We start from the raw sequence: 13,540 nt of genomic DNA, 5'->3' as shown, positions 1-13,540 counted from the left end.
GTTCAGAGTGCTGTTGGTTCACACAGGTTTATTGTTACATGCCATATATTTGAAAAGTAAATGATTTCATATAAACCTCTGGATTTTTCACCTTCTCTTTAAAAAGAAATTAGAAGATCTGGTCACATGAGGTCTGCATTCAGCTTGAAGCTGACTAGTGGGCCATCCCCTTTAGATTGGGCTGTGCTCTGCCTCAGTCCCCACCATCCCCGATTGCCCCCCAGCCTCACAATAAAGTTGGTGTTCTGTTGGCTTTCTGTTTCATTGTTTTGTTTTCTTCCCAGTCCTCTTTATCCAGATGTATTTTCTGTCTTACCCCTGGGGCCAGGAGTGTTTGCCACTGCTGGCCTAGTGAAACCTTGATGAGTTGAGGCTCAGAGAAGTTAAGTGACTTGTCCAAGGTCACACAGCCAGCTAGTACAAAGCAAGGAACAGAACACAGGTTTTCTCATGGTCTAGTGCTCCTTCCACCTGGCCACACTGCCAGCCTAGGGATGGCTCACTTCTCTGGATTGATTCAACTATTTACATCGAGGGTGGGCAAACTGCCCCTCTGCACTTCCATTTAACATTTTCTAGGGATCAAGTTTCCACATTTTCCCTTAAAAAACCAATAATAATAGCAAAAAAAAATAAACCTTCTTTCCAGCTGACTTTGCAAATAACCAGCATCCAAAGACCAAACACCCTTTTGTGTGTCCAATAAAAAATCGACCTGATGAACATGTACGATTTCAATCTTCCTTGTAAAATCAGGAATAGGCCAAAACCTTATTATTTCAGACTCTGCCTTGATAGTCCAAATCAATAGTGCAAACGAGATTTCTGGGGGAAAATGTGAAAGTAATTGGCAGAACACACAGGTGTTAAGCCACCAGGAGCACGTTCAAAGCAAGGAATTAAATACAAATAATTGATAAGCTCGTTACAAGTCATCCTTATCTATCTATATATATATATATATTAGGGGCTTTATAAGACATCTCTCTATAATCTAAATTGAGTTACTGCCCGTACTTGAAAGTGACATAACTGCACATCTCTTAAAATCTTCTGTAATCAGACCTATAAGCTGATTTAAGCTGCCTATCTCCCAATTAGTCAGGATTTGTAAGGACTGAGTAAACGGAAGAAAAGCCTTGTTACGGACTTTTAAGTTGTTTCTTTTTTAAATTTTTTAGCCACGCTGTGCAGCATGTGGGATCTTAGTTCCCTGATCAGGGTTTGAACCCACACCCCCTGCCTTGGAAGCGCAGAGTCTTAACCCCTGGACCGCCAGTGAAGCCCCAGGACTTTTAAAGCTTTTCCTTGCGGGGTAGGAGATCCCTTTCGGCAAGGCCTAGGTTTACTCACTCGGTCTGTGTGGTAAGCTGAGTTATGTTTTGCCCTGGCCCTAAACAGAGATGCGGCTTGGGTTGACTTGCTATCCGGTCCCCTCACAGGAGGGAGTTGGACTTGGCTAGGTCAGGTCACATGTCACATTTATGCTCACATCTGAAATAAGACTAATTTTAACAGAGCAAGTTAAAAGTAAGATTGCCTCATCGCTGAGGCCACCGATATTGAGCTGTCAGATTAGAAAACTGGGGTGGGGGGTTACCTTCACTGTCCATTAAGCCTAACACTCAGGGAGACACATAACAGACCAAGCAGTCACTGTGGGCTGCCTACCCAGGATCCATTCTCCTTTCCTCCTCCTTAGGAAAACCCACATTGTGGTCAGGTATCTAGGATTGATAATCAGCTAGTCCAAAACAGATAGACTTACTGCTGTGTATAGAGAGCATCCATCCTGATTGGTGGTGTCCAAATTGTGCTGGATGTAACATTAAGAATTTCAGTTCTCTCCCCAGATAGTCTAAGAACCAGTCGTGACTATAGAAATGAGTCCTGATTAGTATCAGCCAATCACAGTCATCCTATCCTTCTTGCCAGTGATTGGTTCAGGTACCCTGACTTTAGGCAGTCAGTACAGAGTATTCCCACTGTTGACTGCTATTGGGCCAGGGTTGGGTCCACAATCTAAACCACCCAATCAGACTGAAGAGAAGGAATACTTAGTCCATAATTGAGGGAATGAGTTTTCTCTCATTCACAAAGAAGTCACTTGTCTCAGCTGTTAATGGCAGCCCTCTTGAAACTCTGAGGACAGAGCCTATACATGGATAAGGGTAAGCAGGGGATAGAGCCACAGTCCCAAAGATTCAGGTACTGTGCCTGGAGCCTGCCCTACTTTCTGTCCTCCGTTACAAGAAATAGTACATTTCCTCATCGTTTAAAATACTTTAAGTGGGATTTCTATTCCTTACAGTCCAAGGTATCCTGTATTTACACAAGCCAATATATTCAAAGCAGGTTAGAGGGGCTTTCCAGGTGAAGCCAGTGTCTTAACCCATCCTCACGCATTTTTAATCAGAGAAGATAGAACAACTGTTGGCAGCTGCCAAGAAAGTTCAAGGTCTTTGATGAACCCATACAATGCACGCACACACGCTTGTAACTGGATAAGGCAGGGAGGCTGGCAATGTGGGGAAAACATGGATCTGGAGTGACACAGTCTCAGGTCCATCTCAGCTTTGCCTCTTAAAAACTCTGTGACCACAGCAAAGTGTCAATACCTGTAAATTACGGGATAAACATATGTCTTACAGCATTGTTCTGAGAAGTCAATGAAATGCAGCATACAAAATATCGAGTGCACAAGATAGAAGATCGATAAGTAAAAGACATTTTTCCTTCTCCTTTTGCCACCCAAGAAGTCCTTCCAGACCCCCTGACCCAAAGCTCCAGGCACCCCATTTGTTCCATTTTCTAGTTCATCCCTTTCCTTTCTTCCCCTCTAACCCCACACTTGTTTAACTCTTTCTATCCATGGTTATGTTTTGTGTGGTTGGTGTATGTTTTTCACTGATTCCATTTACTGGTACTTACTCTGTGGCAGGGACTGTTATGACATGTAATGCTCACGACCACAATCACCCACTGAAGAACGTGATATGCTTGTTTTATAGTTGATGAAAGGAGGCCCAGAGAAGTGATATAAACCTGCCCATGATTTTTTTCAAAGTTAAGAGCAAGGAATTCTAGGCCAATGGGACTCCAAAGGCTGTGCTCTTCCGCTACTTCATTATCCTGTCCATCCAAGGAATAATTTATACTATGTAGCTTCCAGTGGACTGAGAGTTATTCAAAAGTATAGCCATTGTTTTCTAAGGGAAGGTAGGTAATGCAAGGACTGGACGGTTGCCTATTCTAAGACGTCATTGACAACACCCACTTTGGGCTGCCAGTTGTGCAAACCTTCTTGACGCCTGAGATACACAAAGAAGCAAGAGACATTGAGCTGTTAGGAACTATGGTAGTGTTTGTTCAAGTCTTTATAGGCCAAGGTTGAGGCCTCATGAAGAGGACTCAGGGAAACCTGGCTGGAGTTTAGTCCAAGGAGAGAGTCTGTTGGAGGGCAGCTTCTAGCCAGCGGGCCGGGCACTGACAGAGCCCCCTACATAGCAGAGCAGTAGACGGACGGGATTGACAGTGAGAGGTCAAAAGCCAGGCTGATGATCTTGAACTCTCCCTTAGAGGGGGGATAAGCACCAGTCCCATTTTGCCCAAGATTGAGGGGTTTCCCAGGATGATAGACATTTGGCGCTAAAATGGGGAAAGTCAGGCAAACAAGGACCTGTGGACCATCGCCCTGCTTGGAGGCACAAGGCACCTGGGAAAGGAGATTGAGCAGGAAGGCACTGTGTGTGTGTGTGTGTGTGTGTGTGTGTGTGTGTGTGTGTGTGTGTCAGAATTCGTAGTTTCAGAAGATTCCTCCAGCTGTAAAACTTAAGGCCTCAAGCCTCATTGGCCCTTTAGCGGGTCAGGCTGTGTGGTGTGTCATTGCACCCTGGTTTGCTTGTTCTGGGAATCAATGTTCCAAAGTTTCTGAGCTGAGATGGGTCTGCCTGCTTTGCTTTGTGAATCTCAGACTTCACACGATAGTGTGTTCCAAGAATTGTTGGAGAAGGTAAGACCATTCATTGCTAGAACTGAATTTAACTGCATTAAAGAACACTGAGGAATCTGACTCAGTGCAGGAGTTGGAATTCACTCGCCACCGGTATCTAGCTAGGCAAGTGACTCTAAGCACACTCTTTACCTTCCCTAAGCCTTGGTCTCCTCATCTGTAAAATAGGATAAAAACCCCACAGAGCTCACAGGGTTACTGAGAGAAGTAAATGAGATTATGCATGAAAGGCCCTTAACAGGGTGCCTTGGAATGTATTAAACATTCAGTGAATAGCAGCTATTGTTATAATCAATCACAGTGGTTGTTTTTGTTGTTAAGCATGGGAAAGAAGCAGGATTTTATCCATAGTGTTTAAAGGTCAACATCCTGAAACATTTCCACGGGGTTGATTTTGAGGTGAAATAAACCAACATGAGGAGTCTGTCACATAAACAGAAGTTGACCCTGGGTCCCTCAGACTTGTGTTAACGGTCATTTGGAGAATTCCAGAAAAACAAAGTAGACTAGTGAAAAATGCCTGTATTGCCCTTGGGTGCCATGCATCAGAAGGAGACTAACCCCCAGATTTTATTTTCTGTGTTAGGGGAAAGCCAAAAGAACGGGAACAAAATCCAATTAACAAAAACATAATTGATTTCAGAAATCCAGGAACACAGAGCATCATTTCTGCTCTTCAAGGAAAACTCTAACAGCAGCAAGTATGGTTAACAACACAGAGAGCTAAACCATTTATTTATTCATCTTTTAAAAATATGCTCTTCTTTTAAAGCCTTGGGAACAAAGTATAATCCAATCACACTGTAAAATATTGACACTGGAGCATTGCTGTAGTAATGAGCAAAATCCAAAGGAGCACCACAGCAAGACACCTGTCAAGGGCCCCCTGAGTCCAAGGAGGCCTCTGAAAGGGGCGGTGTGAACAGCCGGCTCAGGAACCTTTCAAATGCCACAGCATGTCCAGGCCACTGCAGTCCTGTCACTATTCTGACCACATGGGCATCTCCATCTAGCCCACCTGGCCTCCTCCTGGACTCCCAGCCCCCAAAGAATCCTGGCTTTGTCACTTACAAATTTTAGTACAAGACTTGACCCGTCCAAAGCCACAGTTTTCTCAGCTGTACAACAGGGAAGACAATATTTACTGCCCAGGATTATTTTGAAGATTAAGAGGAAATGCATGTGAAGTCCTTAGTACAGTGCCTGGCATACAGTGAGCCCCAGTGCCTCTTTCCCTTTCCCCTGAATCTCTTAGTCCCCCTGACTCTTCCAGACTCCCAACTCATACCCTCTCCTAGAGCATGATGGTGTTGATTTAGCAATTATGTCTTATTTTATCGGTATACATTTATCCAACCACACAGCAGCAGGGTAAATTCTTGACAGCCGGAGGTGGCTTTAAAAAAAAAAAAGATAAACATACAAAACAGGGGGAAAAAAAAAGCCAGAGAGGGCTTATTATTTAATAAACACATAGCATGTATGTGCCAATCTTAGCTCTAAATCTTTACACACATTGACTTGGTAAATGGTCATTACTTTTATGATTCCTATTTTACAGATGAGGAAACTGAGGCACAGAGAGAGAGAGACAGAGTAACTTGCCAAGGTAGCAGCTCATCAGCTGCTGTGCTGAGATTTGAATTCATGAGGGTTGTCAGAGACCAAGCTCTTAACCACCAGACCCCTTGTGTTTCAGACTTCTGTGACCCATGGTGTCTACCACATGGAAGGCCCTCCACAAAGACACATCAACAGAAAGACGATTTAGTCAACAAGGATCACTTTGCACATGAGGAAACCGAAGAAAAGAGAGGTTACATAGTTTGTCCTAGGTCAGAGAGACAACGGGGAAGCAGATGATGGCCCAAAGTGTCAGATCCCTTAGTGGTTTGCTCTTTCTGCCATGCCACCCTGATGGCCTTTTGAGGGACAAGCCGCCCACTGATGGAAGAGGTGGAGAGGAAAGCCCATGAGCGAGCCTCAGTTCATGATCCCACACCTGGGGCTGGTGATCTCACCCCACGACCCCGCCCACCATGTCCCTCCGTGTGGGGTCTTCACACTTTGGGTCAGCCATAACTGCATACTGGCTCTGACTGTCAGGAGTACTTAGGGTTGTGCGTGTACAAGAGAGCCAGCTGAACCTGAGCACACAGGCCACTGGCAGGCCAGGGGAGGGAAGCAGAGGCCCAGCCCAGATGCCTCAGGACGCTTACTTACTGGTTGGGATAAATCTTCACCGACTTCAAATAAGCATCTCAAGTACACGAGGTTTTCCAAACAAAATGCCGCTTCTGGAGGGCTGCAGAATTGCCTTTCAGGTATCATTTCTACATCTTTTCACAATTCAGTAAACTAGTTTTTAAAAACTTAAGAGCCTAAATCCCTAATGTTAACCCTTTGCAGTCCATCAACATGTTACCTTGTACTGCCAGGAAAACTCCTCCCTGTTGTGTGATCTGCACACAGTCTCAGGGGCCAGGGGCTGAGTTCAAATCTCAGCTCCTGAACTTGGTAGTTGTGGGGCACTGAGCTTTGTGCCTCAGTTTCCTCATATTTAAAAGGGTAATAATCACGGTACCTACCTGTAAGGATTAAATGAGTGTGTGTGTACGTATATGTATTACATATATATATGTGTATACAGGCAGACCTCGATTTATTGGACTTCACAGGTACTGAATTTTTTACAGATTGAAGATTTATGGCAACCCTGCCTCAAGGAAGTCTATCAGCACCACTTTTCTAACAGCATTTCCTCACTTTGCATCCCTGTGTCATGTTTCGGTAATTCTTGCAATATTTCAAACTTTTTCATGATTATTATTTCTGTTATGATCTGTGATCAGTGATCTTTGATGTTACTATTGCAAAAAGATTATGACTCACTGAAGGCTCAGATGATGGTTAGCATTTTTTAGCAATAACGTATTGTTTAATTATGGTGTGTACCTAGTTTTTTTAGATATAATGCTATTGTACACTTAGACTACAGTATAGTGTTGAACGTAACTTACATGCCCTGGACAATCAAAAAATTGGTGTGACTCACTTTATTGCAATATTTGCTTTATTGTGGTGGTCTGGAACCAAACCCACAATATCTCTGAGGTATGCCTTTATATATATATATATATACACACACACATGCACTAACACATATATATACATATTGTGTATATACTATACATATATACATGCATGTAACTATACCTGTGTGTATGTATGTGTGTATATATATACTTTTTGTTGTTGTTATCGTTGGGAATATTGTTATTGGGAATATTTATTGTTGCAAATATTTGGTCTGTTAATACCAATATCTGCAAAACACAACAGCTTCTAAACACAGGATAATAAAACTTGAATATTAACATTCTTCTTCAATTTTGTGTAAACTCTGCAGTACGGAAAATATACAAACTTCGAACAGCTGCAAAAATAGTATACACACACACATATATAACTATACCTGTACATACAGGTATATACAGATATACACAGGTATAGTTATATCTATTTGGTATATAGTTATATACAGGTATAGTATGGGTTGAATTTTTCCCCCCAAAATTCATATGTTGAAGTCCTAACCCCCAGTACCTCAGAATGTGACCTTGTTTAGAGATAGGGTCTTTACAGAGGTAATCAGTTAAAATGGAATTATTGGGGTGGGACCCTAATCCAGTATGACTGGTGTCCTTATAAGAAGAGGAAATTCGAACACAGGCATATACAGAAGAAAGACAACATGAAGACAAAGGGAGAAAGTGGCCATCTACAAGCCACAGAGGGAGGCCTGGAACATGTCCCCTCACACAGCCCTCAGAAGGAACACCGTGGTCTCAGACTTCTAGCCTCCAAAACCGTGAGAAGACAAATTTCTGTTGTTTAAACCACCCAATGTGTGTGTGGGGTGGGGGGAAGGCACCACCACTCAAAAATGTACCCAGCACACGGAAGTGGTAGTACTTAACTATTAGTTACTAATAGCAGTAAATAGGTTATACATCACAAAGTGTGTAGTTTGACACTGCACTCTAAAAAAACCCAGACCTGTGGATATAAAATCACAAAAGAGGAACTACAGGACGACAGCAGTCCACATGTAGGCCACTGCAATACCAGGCCGGCCAGGCTCAGCTCTTCAGATTCAGACCCAACCATAAGAGCTGCATCATAACCAGTAATAACGTAGAGTCTCTACAGCTTGTTCTCAGTCCTTAGTGCTCTTCTCTGACTCTTCTAAGTCAAACATGGGCCAATGTCATCACCGCTTTAACATTAAAACAAATATTTCCTACTGTTCCTCTTTCCAGCTTCCAAATGAGTTTAATGGAAATGTATTATATCAAGGCAAGCTACAAAAAAAATGAATGTCATATAGTATAGCTAATTATCTGTGAATTTGTCTCAATATTATGCAATCAAATCGCAATGCAGACATTTGGAACCGAGGCCGATGTAAGGTTGCAACTGCCATCCATAACCTGATTGCCTATTTTTGTGTTCACCAAAACAGTCTCGTTTTCCCTCATTGACTGTTTATTATAAGTCAGTTGTAAACTTGAACTCTTGATGTAATATAGATTTATGCTAGTACAAAATCCTGATTCTCTCCTGTGTCACGCATTAGAGAACTGCAGAAGATTATGTGTGAAAAAGGGGAGGATTGTGATGGTTGATTTTAGGGGTCAACTTGACTGGGCCACAAGGTGGCCAGATATTTGGTGAAACATTCTTCTGGGTGTGTCTGTGAGGGTGTCCCCAGATGAGGCTGATATTTACATCAGGAAACTGAGTAAGGCAGACCACCCTCCCCAGTGTGGGAGAGCCTCACCCAATCGACTGGAGGCCTGAATAGAACAAAAAGACTGAGTAATGGAGAATTCTCTCTCTGCCCGACACTGAGCTGGGACGTAGGTCTTCTCCTGATTTGGGGCTTAGACTAGAACTTACACCATCAGCTCTCCTGGTTGTCAGGCCTTCAGACTCAGACTGGAACTATATCACCAGCTCTCCTCGGCCCCAGCTTGCTGACTGCAGGTCTTGGGATTTGTCAGCCTCCAGAATTACATGAGCCAATCCCTTACAATAAATTTCTTGATAGAAACAGAGACAGAGACACAGAGATCTCCTACTGGTTCTCTTTCTTTGGAGAACCCTGACTACTAATACAGTGGCTGTTCTGTCACTGGTTAATATGTCCTATACCACACTCTTCAGGAGAAACTGCTCTTTGAATTTCATTAAAATAAACTTTGCTTGAGGGTGTGGAGAAAAGGGAACACTCCTACACTGTTGGTGGGAATGTAAATTGGTACAGCCACTATGGAGAACAGTATGGAGGTTCCTTAAAAAACTACAAATAGAATTACCATATGATCCAGCAATCCCACTACTGGGCATATACCCTGAGAAAACCATAATTCAAAAAGAGTCACGTACCACAATGTTCATTGCAGCTCTATTTACAATAGCTAGGACATGGAAGCAACCTAAGTGTCCATCAACAGATGAATGGATAAAGAAGACGTAGCACATATATACAATGGAATATTTCTCAGCCATAAAAAGGAACGAAACTGTGCCATTTGCATAGACATGGATGGACCTAGAGACTGTCATGCAGAGTGAAGTAAGTCAGAAAGAGAAAAACAAATATCGTATAATATCACATATATGTGGAATCTAGAAAAATGGTACAGATGAACTTATTTGCAAAACAGAAATAGAGACACAGATGTAGAGAACAAATGTATGGATACCAAGCGGAGAAGAGGGGGGTGGGATGAATTGGGAGATTGGGATTGACATATATACACTACTATGTATAAAACAGATAACCAATGAGAACCTACTGTATAGCACATGGAACTCTACTCAATGCTCTGTGGTGACCTAAATGGGAAGCAAATCCAAGGAAGAGGGGATATATGTATACATGTGGCTGATTCGCTTTGCTGCACAGCAGAAACTAACACAAGAGTACAAGGCAACTATACTCCGATAAATAAACAAACAAACAAACTTTGGCTCCTGTAGACACCATTGCTATGTTCCTTCCTTTCTGGAGAACAAGAATGGCGGCCTTGATCCACCAAAACACAAGGTTTTGTTCAACCACAGGGACAGCGCTGACCTTACAGCTGGCCTCTTTGTTTTCCCTTCATCTTAGAGCTGCATCACAGAAACGGCTTACTAATCTTGTTGTACACACCAAATTCTTTTTGGAAAAGGGTACGTATACTCAATAAGTAATTTTGACTTATTGTAATAAGTTACTTGTAAGTAATTAGTAACCTGTATATACAAATTTTATCTGCATCTACCTTCTTATAATAATGGTCAGGTATTTTCCACAAAAGAAACAAGTGAATGTTTGACTTTTCTTTTCCCACTCTTTTCTTCTTTCTACCCGAAGGTAATTCCTCCAGACTAGAACTGAATAATGTAAAAAAGTATGATTTGAAAAATGTCACATCACCTGCCAGTTTCTGAAGCACCACCATGTTCTCTATAATTATTTTTAACTGTAGGCTCAACAGGCAGATATATTGGCTTATCTCCTCCTGCCCAGGTTCCTGAAAGACAAAAACAGAGCAATTACTGTTAAAGGAAAGAATTACAAAAATCATGCATCCTTAATGAAAGGCACAGGAATAGAAATATTATTATCTAGCTTTGCTGGTTCCCAGTTTGAGCCTCTTGTGAGCCCGTCCTGCCAGTAATTCTTGGGGGGGAGTGGAGAGAACCTTGCACTGGGTGGGGCGGGGTGGGGGGGGTCAGTATCCCGGGGTTCCAGGCCTGCCCCTGCATTCAAGCAGCTGGATGACATTGGTCAAGTCAGTTATTCTTTGCAGATCTCAACCACCTGTAAAATCAGGGGTCTGGAATGCCTCATAATTAAGGTAGTTTAGCATAATGGTTAGGGCACGGGTCCTGGGCCAGCCCAAGTGACCTTGGATGAGTTACTTAACTCGTTGCTTCTGTTTCCTTATCTGTGAGATGGAAACAAAAACACACTTCCTCAGAGACTCTTTGTGAGATTTAACCAAATTAATACCTGTGAAGTGCACAGAATACAACCTAGCCCAGTGGCCTTCTTAAATGACAGCTATATATTATGATTATCCCCAAAGTGCCTTATCATTTTAAAATTATTCAACTCCATGACTCTGATATCTCCCCTAAAATTCTTAGTATTCTGGGATTTCACCATTGGGATAGAAAGTGAACACAGAAGGAAAATATTGAAATTGAAGAGTCACATTTTTCTCTCTTTACCAATATATTAAGAGAAAGTTAAAAGTCATAGAAATTTCTCAAGTTCAAACACAGATAAAATAGGCCATTGATATAAAATGAGCCATTTCACAAGGCAGAAGCCTTAAAAGAGCTGGGGAGAAGGGGAAATGTTTTGTCTTTCAAGAGAAGGAAGCAATATTCACCAAGCACCCAGTGTCTGTACGGTACTCTACCACCTCATTTCATTAAACCCTCCAACATCACTACCAAGCAGTTATTACTGTGCCCATTCTCCAGATGAGGAAGTGGAGGCTCAAGCAGGCTGATCACAGTTCCAAAGGCATATGGCTCTTCAAAGGCAGACTCAGATTCCTCCCACTCCTGACTGCAAAGCCTGTGCTCTTCCACACCAGAACGCTGGCTCCAGAACATGGACCTTCCTCCCTCAGGGTGACAGTGGTTAGGGAGAATTTGGTTTTTATAAAACAAATTATAATTTAAGTGCATTGGAAATATTTTCGGTTTAGAAGACCCCTTACATAAGTTTTGATAGGAAGAAAAAATCAAATCAAATCTTCTGAAAAATGCTATATCACTTCCTAATTTCTTAATATTAGTAACAGGAAAGTAAGAACAGCTGTCAAATTAAGGATTACAATGGAGTAGATAATTGGAATGAAGTGGAAAATAATTTGAAATCAGGTGACCTAGGTTTCAGTCCTGCTTTTAGACAGTCACTAGCAGAATACAATCACTCTCTCAGATCTGATTAAAGATAACTGCAGGGCCTCTCTCATAATTTATGACCTTGGAGTAGAAGATGAGAAAGCCTCCAATCTCTGTGTCGCTAGTTCTAATTATTTGGTCTTGTCTTAAGAAAAAAGAGTGGTTCTAAAATATCTTACAAGTTTGAACACTCAGATACAATCTGAAATAACACCTCTACAAATTCTTTCCAGACTCCTCCCATCACCAGGAGAATCTCAGAATTCACTCCTGGCCCCAGATCTGGGCCTCAAGATTCCATAATTATCTACAAGCCCTGGCTGCAGGTATTTCTCTCAAAAGCAGGTACTAAGGCCCAGGCGGCAGAAACCAGCTCTTCATTTTGGTTTGGGGTTTTCTGTTTGTTTGTTTTGTTTTGTTTTTACATCTCCTATACCTGGCACTGTGGTGTACCAAGTTCATGTTCAGAAAACAATTGCTGAATGAGTGACTGAATCTCTGAATTACATTTATCTGTGCCTGGGTACAGCACCAGTTACATAATTTATGCGGCGCAGTGCAAAATGCAAATTAACCCCCCTTGTTCAAAAAGCAGGAAAAAACGTGATGTTAAAGGTACTAAAATATAAAATTTTTTCCTTTGTTCTGTGCTCTCTCTTAACCTGTCACGGTTTCTTTTATTTGCTATTTAATGTCATTCTAAATAAAGAAAAAACTAAATTTAAATTATTAGCAAAAACCTTGTTCATCTTTATATTGCATCGTGCTAGCTTTAAATGCAACTATAAGAGACTTCACAGGTCCCTGCCCACGAGGTCGGCCCAGCCTGAGTACAGTCCAAACAAATTAAGGTATAAATGACTAAATTCAAGTTTTCTCCTGGCATGAGTTTACACTACAGTAGCAAGCAAAGTCAAGGACATCTGCTGATGGTAGGAAGAGGGTGTTGTGGAATAGCTTTCTTCAACTTGTAATAACACCAAGGAAACCTCTCATTTAACTGATTGCAAACCAAATTTATTCCCATGGAGATGAAGTCCTCCGATGGGACACAAAATGTTCAACTAAGTTTCTATCAACTAAGTTTCTATCTTCTTTGGGGAAAAAAAAAAAAAAGAACACAGGCTTCCCTGGTGGCGCAGTGGTTGACAGTCCGCCTGCCGATGCAGGGGACACGGGTTTGTGCCCCGGTCCAGGAAGATCCCACATGCCGCAGAGCGGCTGGGCCCGTGAGCCATGGCCGCTGAGCCTGCGTGTCCGGAGCCTGTTGCTCCACAACAGGAGAGACCACAACAGTGAGAGGCCCGCGTACCGCAAAAAAAAAAAACAAAAAACAAAGAAAATATGTTATTGATATAAAGAATTACGGATAAAGCAAATTGCTGGATCTTATTTACTCATATTCCATTCTACCTCCGTGCCTGTAAGAGGCTGGCAAGATATTATATCATAATTATGGACTCGCTAGCAGCTTCAGTATCAGTGGATCCTATTGTTCCAAGTCTTTGCAAGCTCACGAGGTCCCAGGTTGCATCACACAGAAAAAAAGGA

General features: G+C 42.1%; 1 protein-coding gene across 1 annotated transcript in view; it reads right to left on the bottom strand.

Moving 5' to 3' along the window:
• Window positions 1-13,540, bottom strand: part of THSD7B (thrombospondin type 1 domain containing 7B) — a 1,185,627-nt gene that overhangs the window by 1,139,762 nt on the left and 32,325 nt on the right. The window contains exon 2 of the mRNA XM_079925246.1: window positions 10,503-10,599. The gene's annotated coding sequence lies outside the window, so the exon portion shown is untranslated. The remainder of the gene's footprint in view (window positions 1-10,502; window positions 10,600-13,540) is intronic.

The sequence above is a fragment of the Stenella coeruleoalba genome (genome assembly GCF_951394435.1).
Source record: "Stenella coeruleoalba genome assembly, chromosome: 6".
Taxonomy (NCBI): Eukaryota; Metazoa; Chordata; class Mammalia; order Artiodactyla; family Delphinidae; genus Stenella; species Stenella coeruleoalba.
Note: the sequence above shows the minus strand (reverse complement) of the source record. Positions and strands in the feature narration are given on the sequence as shown.